Here is a 12239-nt window from a genome sequence, read left to right as displayed (position 1 = left end):
TTCTGACAACCTTTTGACCACCTGTTGTAGAGGTTGGTGTGGCTTGCGTAAAATATGCTTTATTTGGCCTAGATAATTCTCAAAAGGGAATCCTGAAACATTATCTAAAGGTTCAAATTGTTTGTATTCATCGGCTAAATGTATAAGCTGGTGTACACTGAACACAATCTGATCCCTGCCATATAACTGTGCAAAGTGTTCCACAAAGGAAATCATCAATCTATGCGCTAATTCAACCTTTTGGCCAGATATTCCAGGAGACAAAAACAAATACATGCCCACTGAAAACAACATAAAGTTGTCATAAAGCTCACTGGGAAGGCAATCCTTCAGAACTACAGGGCCCCAGTACAATATGAAGGATCGGAGCTCTGTAGCTTTCCAACGATCCAGCTCATTCAAACCTCTTGGCTTGCGATTGAATTCACATGTAACCCCAGCAGTTTGCTTGATATAGAAGGCTTCTCAATTCTCTAATTTCCCCTCCTCGACTCCCCTCCTCGACTCCTATCCTCGTGTCTTAGTCCCGCCCACAGGAGATGCGAGCGGAGGAGTCGAGGAGGGGAACCGAGGAGAGAGGAGTGGAAGCAGCAGGCGTTTAGAGAAATGAGAAATCCTCTCCTCTGAGCGGTCATTTTAAAGAGACGTCCATTAATGATGACAGGAGGCACAGCAGCCCTCTGTCTGATGGACAGATGTGTTCATGAAGACTTATATATTTACTTTTAATTCATTCACAGTGCGGTATAATGAGACAATAACAGGCTCCAGATGCTGACATATACACACACACATATATTGATATAAATATATACAATCAAACAATCAGAGACTGGATATACCCCCTCTCTCTGGTCGCTGAAATGGGGAATTGAAATTACGGGCCAAAAGTTTTATTTACAAGTATTAAAAGTAAGCATCGGACACCAAACCAACTGAGACCTGTCTGTCCGCCGCATCTACACACTGTACCACACACACCTACACACTGTACAACACGCACCTACACACTGTACCACACACACCTACACACTGTACAACACACACATACACACTGTACAACACACACCTACACACTGTACCACACACACCTACAGCTAAAGTTTTAGAAAAATATCGACTCTTTGTTTGTAGATATCTACTAAACTACAGCATACAAATACAGAGAGTAATGTAGGCGTCTCTACGTCTTTTAGACCAATAAGAAGCCATCTTGGGTAAAGAGAGGTGGTGCTGCTATAATTACATTACTTGGCCTTGTGTATTGCAGTGAATCCCCTAGACTCGTCTTGTAGTATAACCCTGAAAATGGAGGAAAACAAAGCAGATTAAAAAAAAGTATGCATAAACTAACAGTCAAAATAAGACCGGAAGCTGTGTGGTTCATAAAAACATGTTCTTACTCAATATCAAGCCATGATTATTGTTTTTATTTTAAATCGTATAATGTTGGACTTTTTTTGCCATCCGCAAGGAAAAGAAATGGGGCTCAGAGCCTCAGAATACTGAAATCTGTATTTTTTTAAATCTTTTTTTCCTTCTAATTTGTTATTCTTTTCTAAATAACACACTGTTATTTACTCAACAATAACACACAATTATCCTTGTTTTTATTTATTTGTTTAATTCTATAATCTCTGGCTTTTTTGCTGTTCCTCAGGAACTGAATTTCAAAATAAAGTCACCGGAAACAGACGTAGGCCTATAAGGGACATTTCGAGCATCATTGCGGTACACACTGAAGTAAAAAGATATGATTCTACACTGTATTGAAGTAAACATGTATTGTTTGAACTGTTTTAGGTAAACACAACGGATTTTGATAAATCACTTAGAATAGGAATGTTATTCTCACTTTCAAACTCACTGACTCAGAGATTCTGTGTTTCACACACCAACCTTGCCTGTATGACCCCTAAAAGCCAGATGTTGGTTTTAAGTCGTTAAAGACATCGTTAAATAGGTGAAGGAAAGTTTAAATGTCTGAAAAGGGATAGTTTATGTGAAGAACTCATGGGAAAGGAATATAGTTAAGATTCGAATCGAAGATAGAGGTTGACTTTTGACCTTAGGGGACTTTGGAATTTCAAGTCCTGGTGAGAACTATTGACCTCGACCAGAAGCGAATCCAGCCAATCAGGACACTTGGGGGAGGTGATCAGCTTACACAGCTCCTCCTCACGGAACTCTGATTCGCTTGGGAGGAAAATGGGAAGGAAGAGTCGACTGATCTCCGCCCCAAAAATAGATATGAATACTGATGTTTTTGAGTGTAAAAATGCTTTTTGGTTTGGTGAGTGGTTGGTCCTGATATCTGTGTCCGCATCGCATCACAAACCTGAAGTCACTTTCATCTCGTTTGATGAGTTGGTTTGGTCCTCACGCCTTTATCCGCATCGCATCAGAAACCTGAAAGTCCGGAGTACTCGAGTACTCTGTATAACTTGTATATGTGTTTGGTTTCCTACCAGAAGTAAACTCAGATAATTTGTTATAACTTTGATTCCGGTGTTTTCAATTCCTTTCTTAATTTAATAGAGATCCAGCCTCATCCAACGAACGGCGCGTAGCAGAGGTGTTCTGCTCCAACAACACCCACTGAACTGATTACCCAAGATCCTCAGCTATGGTTTAAGCTCGGTGATTGGATGTTTTAGCTGCAATGCACGTTGGGATATGGTGTTTATGCAATATGAAATCCAAAAAACATTTAGGAGTTTAGGATGTCCGAAGACACTACACTACCCATAATCCTCAGCTATCGTTTGGGACTACAGTCCCATTGCTTGACAAACCCCGTGATTAATCTTCAAGCTCTGGGATTGGAAGTTGGAGTGGCAGTGTGCCAAGGTTCCAGCCCCCCCCCCCCCCCCCCCAGAACTACACATGCTGGCTATTGTGTTTCGCAACATGTTCTATGACACGTCTCTACTGGGAATTGTAGTTTTAAAAGACGTTTTTCCCACAATTAGAAGTTGCCAATATTAAACTGTGTACATCCCTGGAGGTTTAGGGGATAGGAAACACATTGGTGAACATTTAAAACATATAATTAATAAATGGGGGGAAATTGCTTGTGTCCATAATGGGCAGCATTAATATATACCCACATGACAGCTCATTGTTTCTTTGTAATTCTACTCCACTACAATTCAGAGGTTAAAGGTGGGGTAGGTAAGTTTGAGAAACCGGCTCGAGATACACTTTTTGTTATATTCCATGGAATGCTCTTAACATCCCGATAGCAATGAATATCTGAAGTGCTTTGACAAAAAATCCATAAAAAAATGTAATCTGTGGAAGCCGTAATACTGTAAAAAGTACGACCAATCATTTTAGCCGGCCCAGCCTTCCATCTCTGCACAAACTTATCTCGTGCCCTCATTGGTCATGTGCGCGTTCGTGTGTGTTGGAGGAGGGGCTCTATAAGGAAGTGGCAGATTTTCTCCGGTTGTGTATTTTCAAATTCTAGCGATCTCGAGCCGGTTTCTCAAACTTACCTACCCCACCTTTAACCTGGTATTTTTACTCCACTTCATTTATTTTAGTTACTTTGCAGATTCTGATTAATGATGTGAAATATATACAACCCTTAAAGCAGACTTTAGTTACACCTGAGTAAAATTCAGGGAAGGTGATTGTCAAGTGCCAACAATCAGGAGAGATATTTGATAGTTGGTGTTTGAGAAGACTAAACATTTATTTGCAGATCTCTATAAAGTATATTCATTACTCGTTATTCTCTACTAATAGTTAATTAAACTGTATATAATGGCTATTTTGCACATCCCTTTCAAGATTTCAAGATTTTCTAAAGTTTATTGACATATCATATACACAACTACGGTGTAGTTACAGTATGCAATGAATGAAAAACTTGGGTCGCAGGTTCCTCAACAGTGCATTACAAGACATCTATCAATATGTGTGTATACCTCCACCATTAAACTGTCATATTCTGCGCATTTCTTATTCTATCTACATACATCTTATAAGAGTATAATTAATATGTATACTATCAGTTAAAATAAGTGCTTCAACATAGTTAACATTGCAGGAAAGCAATATATTAGACGTTAAGTACTTTGTCAGGCTTAATATTTATCTGTAGATACCCCCAAAAGCTTTTTTCTTATTTAAAAGAAGACCTTAACCTAAAGTATTCTTTAATGTTTAACCTGTTAAGCCCGAGAGACCCCGGTACCGGGGCACTGCCGCAACATCTTGCAGGAAACAGTGTCTGAGGGCATGTTCATTTAATAAACTATGAATGTTTTATATCCATGTAACGGGAAGAAACTCATCTAACTGATCTTTTTTTTTTTTTTTTAAAACCCCACAATGCTAACGCTGAGCCTCTGAATTAGCAACGAGCGAAAAATGCTAACAGATTACTGCACCGAAAATCACTCACAAAACCTTATTATTTATCTTTTCTCCACATCTATGACATCGTTTCACATCGTGAGGTGACACAGAATCGAAGGGTCCCCTCATTATCACTGAATTATACGAAATTGCGACGTTATAAACAAAAACAGACATCAAAACATGTGGCGCTAGGTAGCTAAAAATGCTAACATGGTTACCTTGTCTCTGTAGTCTGCTCCAAAGTGGTCTTCAATGGCATTAAAACGATAAAAACGCTGCTGAAGTTAATCCATATAGGTTAATCCAATGTGTCTGTGTCCCTTTGAAATTATTTCTGATAATCCATGAGCAATAAAACTGCTTTTCCGTTTCTAGATGTCAGAGCTAGAGTATAGGTTCGCTCTGATGCAAAACTACATGCGCAAAGCCTCCCCCTTCGATTCTATTGGCTCTAACGGTCAGAAAGAGGTGTCAACCATCAAAATCGAGCAAGGGAAGCCAGAGATATGGAAAAAAAAACATTTCCACCCAAATCACATCAGAGGTGGAGTTATTTTGGCTAAACCTCTCTAAAAAGGTCAAATGTCACTTGTTTTGCATCAATCTTGATACAGGGTACTTATTATATGTTGTACTTTGGATTCCTAAAGCTTTTAGTCTACCTTACCATCATCCAAGGGTAGTTTTCACTATAAGTAAAAAAGAATTTTCTTTAAAATAAAAAACATATTGTTCTGACTTTTCTACATCCAACTCACAGGTTTATCATTACTTTGAGAAAAAATATTATTAATTTAACCCTTTTAGAAGGGAAGATATGGTAATTTGTTCTGGGAATGTCATTTTCGAGCCTGAGACCTGAAAAACAGGCTCAGGGCTTAACAGTTAATATCTTTGTACATCCGGCACTAAACTGTTTTATTGTAGAGATCACTTACAGTATCTTCTTGATTTTTTATATTCTATATTTCTATCATTGATCTTCTACTTTCCCCCTATTTTGTATGTAAATATAACATATTCAACAAAATAATTCAATAACGTGCTTTAACCACTAGGGGTTAAAAAACTGTCAAGTTTAAAGTGTATACACAATCAATTATACTTTCCAGTATAAGTTTCCAGTTTAGTTCATGACGGATGTATTTTGTTATCCACACATATATTTTTTTAATATTTGAACCTACACCTGCAACAGTCAAAGACAGGCAACTGTTGAGGAGTTGGAAAGGTCTGAAGATGTTACAAATAAGGGACATACAGCATACAATGCCATAATAACTTTGTATTATTAGTGTAGGACACTTATGTATGTATAACATCTGAAGATGTGTAGTTTTATTCATGTTTTCACATAATTTTACAGGATATTGCTATATTATTTCACATATTGTAGTTCTACACATTAATATCTGATTTGTAAAACATCACAGACAGAAAGGTATGTCCGTCATTTAATGATAAGCTATTGAAATTCTGAATCCATAGATGTGTCTCCCATCACCCAAAACCCCTGACTATTCTCTCAACTCAGTATTTACATTCTTATATTCAAAGAAAATCAGTAATATCTTTAAGAACTACAAGTCCTTTTATATCAGCTGTGCACCGTTATGGTGTAAATATAACCTATCTACCAATTGGATCAAATATAAAAGTCAGCCGAATTAATGTTGATACTGCAAGGAGACGTATTTTGTGAAGAGAAATTGAAGATATTGTGTAATTGTTGATATATTTATGATCCACGTCACATATTCAGTTTCGGTGGCACTTCTTCCTGTTTGTCCAGAAGTCTTCTAATCAGGGCTCTATAAATAAAGAACTACGGCAGATGTGTAATATTTAATGCAGCCGAACCATGTATTACTATGGGATTAGTTTTGTTTCATAAAGATAAAGCAACACTTTCTCAGAATCAAGCAAAACTAAGAGTTTAAGAGAAGAAAAAACTGAGTCAAGCAAAATACATTTCATTTAAAAAATAAAACTATAAGTTGCAAACAAATCATTTGTGTAACCATGTAAACTATAAGTCTTTTTTCTTTGTTTTAACATATCTTTTTGTTTGCAGTTCTCTTTGCTTCTTTCTCAATGATCAGACTTTTGCTCTCGCTGCAGCTCTTCTCGTTTGCGCTCCCTCATTTTTTGCTTTTGATTCTGACACAAACGTCCCAGGTGGGCGGGACTTTCAGGGGTGCGTCCCCATTGGCTACTCAGTTTTTGAGTGACAGCCCAGTCCTCCAGCGATTGTACAGTGCAGGCAGCTGCGGTGCAGTAGCCGAGCGTGGATAGAACACCTCCAGAAGAACCAGCATTTCAATTATTATAATACTACATGTGAAAATATATGTAAGTATTGATCATTTGTGTTGTTTGTGCTGTACTATACGGTCTGTTTCTTTATTGTGTTAAGTGAGAAGTAAAGAAAAGCTGTGCTATGAAAGTTAGCTTTTGCTACCTTTAGATCCATAACAATGCAAGCTAAGTAGCCTAACAGCAGGGACAGTTAGCTACATAGCTAGCAGTGAGTGAGCGTTCAGACACCGGCGCACACACTCAAACGGACTCGTGTGCCTGACTCTACCAACAGGCTTTCATGATTCTGTTTAGATATGCAAGTATAAGCCATGATAGCTTATTTTATTAACACGCTAATTTGATATGAAAATCAATGGAGGCTGAGTTAACTTTGTAGGAAAACCTACCGTCCCTGATGCCCCTGAGCTGTGTTTTATTTGTTAACTTCATTTTTTTAATTTCCTAAAACATTTATTTTCCTCTCATATTAACAGTGGATCATTGAGACAGCGTGGTGTCCAGAGGTCTTATCCCGTTTTCCCACTTCCTCTGAGGGGACAGCACGGAGGGGGGGCATGAAGAAAGACCTGCACCAGCTTCATCCACGCTGGGCGTAGCTGTTATCACTGGCTCAGTGTCATTTTATTTGACCAAATGTCTTTACATATACATTTAATAGATTTTATTATTAACCACCTTTTTTGTTTTATGTCCTTTTATTTAAAACATTCTTTGAGACTTCATCTTCTGGTTCAAATTTCAATAAATGTAATTTGTATAATCACTCTTTAGTCTTTATTCTACATGAAAATGTTAGAGATTCCATTCAGACCTGTTGATTATTCAGATCTTCCTCAGGCTAGGAATAGTATGTCGAATTTTTAATGCTAAATGTATATCATTTTCTCACAGGATATAGAATGAGACAACACAGTTTTTATCCATTGTGTATGAATGCTTCAGCTCTTTAGACCAACACAGTAAGATGTGAGCATGTTCCTAATTGTGTTGGTATGCAGCCTAGGTCTGGTCTGTTTAATAAAGCAAATCTACAGAGTTGCACTGTATGATCTGTGGTGTAGTGGGCTGTCACTCAAAAACTGAGTAGCCAATGGGGACGCACCCCTGAAAGTCCCGCCCACCTGGGACGTTTGTGTCAAAATCGAAAACAAAAAATGAGGGAGCGCAAACGAGAAGAGCTGCAGCGAGAGCAAAAGTCTGATCATTGAGAAAGAAGAAAAGAGAACTGCAAACAAAAAGATATGTTAAAACAAAGAAAAAAGACTTATAGTTTACATGATTACGCAAATGATTTTGTTTGCCACTTATGGTTTTATTTTTTTAATTAAATGTATTTCGCTTGACTCAGTTTTTTTTTCTCTTAAACTCTTAGTTTTGCTTGATTCTGAGAAAGTGTTGCTTTATCTTTATGAAACAAAACTAATCCCATATATTACAATGCCGTTATGTGATGACTTTCAAAGAGAAAAGCAAGCACACTTGGATTAAAGTATTATTTTCTTCTTTTTAAAAAAATGTTTTTTGGATTTCATATTGCATAAAACATCCAATCACCGAGCTTAAACCATAGCTGAGGATCTTGGGTAATCAGTTCAGTGGCTGTGTATCGCAATGATGCTCGAAATGTCCCTTATAGGCCTACGTCTGTTTCCGGTGACTTTATTTTGAAATTCAGTTCCTGATGAATGGCAAAAAAGCCAGAGATTATAGAATTAAACAAATAAATAAAAACAAGGATAATTGTGTGTTATTGTTGAGTACTGTAAATAACAGTGTGTTATTTAGAAAAGAATAACAAATTAGAAGGTAAAAAAGATTTTTAAAAATACAGATTTCAGTATTCTGAGGCTCTGAGCCCCATTTATTTTCCTCGCGGACGGCAAAAAAAGTCCAACATTATACGATTTAAAATAAAAACAATAATCGTGGCTTGATATTGAGTAAGAACATGTTTTTATGAACCACACACCTTCCGGTCTTCCAAGACCCGACCGGACAAAAATACGTGGTGCAGGCACGAAACATACTACCAATAGAAATACATTGCTTTTAAAATCGTTCTGTGTGACACGAAAAAAAGGGGAAAATCGTGTTGGTGAACACGAATCAATAGATTAAATGTCGTGACTATAACACAAAATGCCGTGAGACTGGGTTGCTCATTAAGTCTATAACGTTTTACAACCGTAACCTAACGACATTCAAACCAAGATACAAAGCACACGTATTTCTGTTATAACAACAAATGGTTTTAATGAAATAGCTGTAACAGTAGAATCCGTGTATGGTGTTAGGATTTCTTAAGCCCCGAGACTAGGATAAACTGAAAAGAGTACAAGGAAGCTTATAAAAGTTAACAGCATTTAATTAAACAAATGATGCGGCGATATACAATGAAATTTGCGAGTTGGTGGCTCCCCCCCTCCCAGCTGTTGGTCCCTTTCGCGTTGGGGCAGCGGAGGGTGAAGAAGAGATCGATTCTCCCTGTCCATCACGGGTTATCAACTGTATTCTTCTCCTATTGGCCGGCGTCGACGGGGACGGGTCCAAGGCAATTCCTGTCGTTTTTCTGGTGTTAAATTACAGCATTCTAATGTCTGTGGTTATTTAAACATTCCGTAATAACAGTATTGCAGCGTCAATAAATGAGTGTTAAAGACAGTGTGTTTAGTGTACAACACCACATGTCATTTCACCTTCAATTCACGGTTTCAAAACGTAGTATTAGCCACATGCTAATGCTAACCGGAAATGACGAGATTCACTAGCGGAAAACCAGAAGTCATGTGTGAACATTCGGTTTTCAGAATAAAACAGTTTTAAATAAAAAAAGTGTATTTAATTTAAAGTGGACCTATCATGCTATATTTGAAACATATATTGTAGGGCCATACCTATATAAAACATGTCTGTGAAGTTTTCTTTTCAAAATACCAAACAGATCATGCATTTTTGCAGGTCTCCCTTGAAAAAGAGAGCAATGATCTCAATGGGATACACCTGGATAAATAAAGGTTTGAAATTAAATTAAATGAATTTTAGCCATGCCTCATTTCGCTCTATTTGCTCTTTTCCAGCCCTGTTTTTGCAAGGGCTGATTCTGCTTTTGTGACAGACTACAGCGCCACTTACAGGCCTGGCATATGTACTACAGCGTCTCCAGCGCTTTCGAGCGGTCTCTCATTCCCCTGATAGGTGGAGAGTTGCCCATATAGGCGGAGTACCCCTTTTCTGACGTCAGAAAAATTCAAATAATAATCAGCTCCGTTGCAGCCCCGTTTTTAGAGATTTGGGTATGGAGGAAAAGAGAGAGGGTTGTGTTTTCTGACACTTTGTGAGTTCCCTGACACACCGGGGACACATATTCATGTATAAAAGACGTACAAAAGTGCATTTTGCATGATAGGTCCCCTTTAAATTACGCCATATAAACATTGATTTTATTTCTTACAAATCCCTCCTTACACACCTTTTAAGGTGTGTAAATAAAACTAAAATCAATATGCTCTTCATCTGAACATTGCATGGTACATAACTCATATAAAATAAATATAGTAGGAACAATACATATTCATCATAAATATGAAGTTTTTCATTGTGCAACTTCTAGCTTAATCCTTTCATGTCACTTCGTAAAATAGCAGCGATTAGCTTGGTGTGGAAAACGTCTAATTCCCTCCTTTCACATCATAAATCATCTTCATACTGTATCCAGTGTAAAGGCACTTGTTCTTTCACAAAATATAAGAAAGATTGAACTATCTGAAAATAGAAAAATATTACTCTTTATTTAACCTCTTAAGCACGACGGTCCCCCCATTGGACCCCTCCCACCGTTTTTTGAGGGTACCCTCATTATCACTGAATTATACGAAATCGCGACGTTATAAACAAAAACAGACATCAAAACATGTGGCGCTAGGTAGCTAAAAATGCTAACATGGTTACCTTGTCTCTGTAGTCTGCTCCAAAGTGGTCTTCAATGGCATTAAAACGATAAAAACGCTGCTGAAGTTAATCCATATAGGTTAATCCAATGTGTCTGTGTCCCTTTGAAATTATTTCTGATAATCCATGAGCAATAAAACTGCTTTTCCGTTTCTAGATGTCAGAGCTAGAGTATAGGTTCGCTCTGATGCAAAACTACATGCGCAAAGCCTCCCCCTTCGATTATATTGGCTCTAACGGTCAGAAAGAGGTGTCAACCATCAAAATCGAGCAAGGGAAGCCAGAGATATGGAAAAAAAAACATTTCCACCCAAATCACCTCAGAGGTGGTGTTATTTTGGCTAAACCTCTCTAAAAAGGTCAAATGTCACTTGTTTTGCATCAATCTTGATACAGGGTACTTATTATATGTTGTACTTTGGATTCCTAAAGCTTTTAGTCTACCTTACCATCATCCAAGGGTGGTTTTCACTATAAGTAAAAAAGAATTTTTGGACGGACACTATAATTTACAGTTTTTTACTATGTAAAATCTGAATTTTCTTTAAAATAAAAAACATCTATATTGATTCTGACTTTTCTACATCCAACTCACAGGTTTATCATTACTTTGAGAATAAAGATTATTAATGTAACCCTTTTAGAAGGGAAGATATGGTCATTTGTTCTGGGAATGTCATTTTCGAGCCAGAGACCTGAAAAACAAGCTCAGGGCTTAATAGGTTAAGCAATCTTATCCTCTTCAGTTTTGCATCCACCCCCTTTTTCAACTAATGTCTAACGTCATTCTATCGGTCTGTTTTTATCTAACTGTTCGTGTCATCTTTTACTGCGTCTCTGGTGTAATTTATTAATCTTTGCTGGTTATAGTAGATATAGTTCTCCCCATCCACATTCTTATTGATTGTGGGACAGAGGAATATTAATTCAAAACCTGCTGATATCTGGTTTCTATCTGTAAACTCATCAGGAGGCACCCTAATGCAGTATCTTTCAGAGTCAGATTTACAAATATTATATTTTGACCTTAATCAAAATATTCGGTTATTTTCAAAAGCTTTTTTAGTCTGATGCTTCGATTCATTTTAAACAGACCGTTCAACAAAAGGATACCCAAAATCTAAATATTGGATTGTTCTTTCTTAGTAAGATCCCATGTTCATTACAATTGTGGTCTTACCTTGACTTGAAGATGAAGTCCATGCTATCCTTCTGGACAACAATCTCTATTACTTTTTTGTAAAAGTCCTCCTTATCTCCCTCTAGATTAAAAACAAAAGTCTAGTTTGTTGTTTGCGTCTACCGTCTCTGCGTAGAATAACAGAAGCAACAAGAACCTGTGGGCTCACGTGCGCCCCCTTCAGTGCGGCAGAGGTTATGGCTGCCTCCCCTGGTGCTTTTTACATAGCCGTTGTATGATGAGACCAGCGAGCCTAAATATCATATATACGTGAAATAAGTTATTTAGAGACTATGGATGGCGAGGATAAATGTAATAAAGGGATCTACAAACATTACATTGGTGACCTACAGTGAGATGGGAACAGGCATGCGCTTAGGGCCCGCTTTCCAGCCAGTTTCTGTGGGGTGACGCATTC

This window comes from Trematomus bernacchii, unplaced genomic scaffold (genome assembly GCF_902827165.1).
Source record: "Trematomus bernacchii unplaced genomic scaffold, fTreBer1.1, whole genome shotgun sequence".
NCBI classification, from domain to species: Eukaryota; Metazoa; Chordata; class Actinopteri; order Perciformes; family Nototheniidae; genus Trematomus; species Trematomus bernacchii.
Note: the sequence above shows the minus strand (reverse complement) of the source record.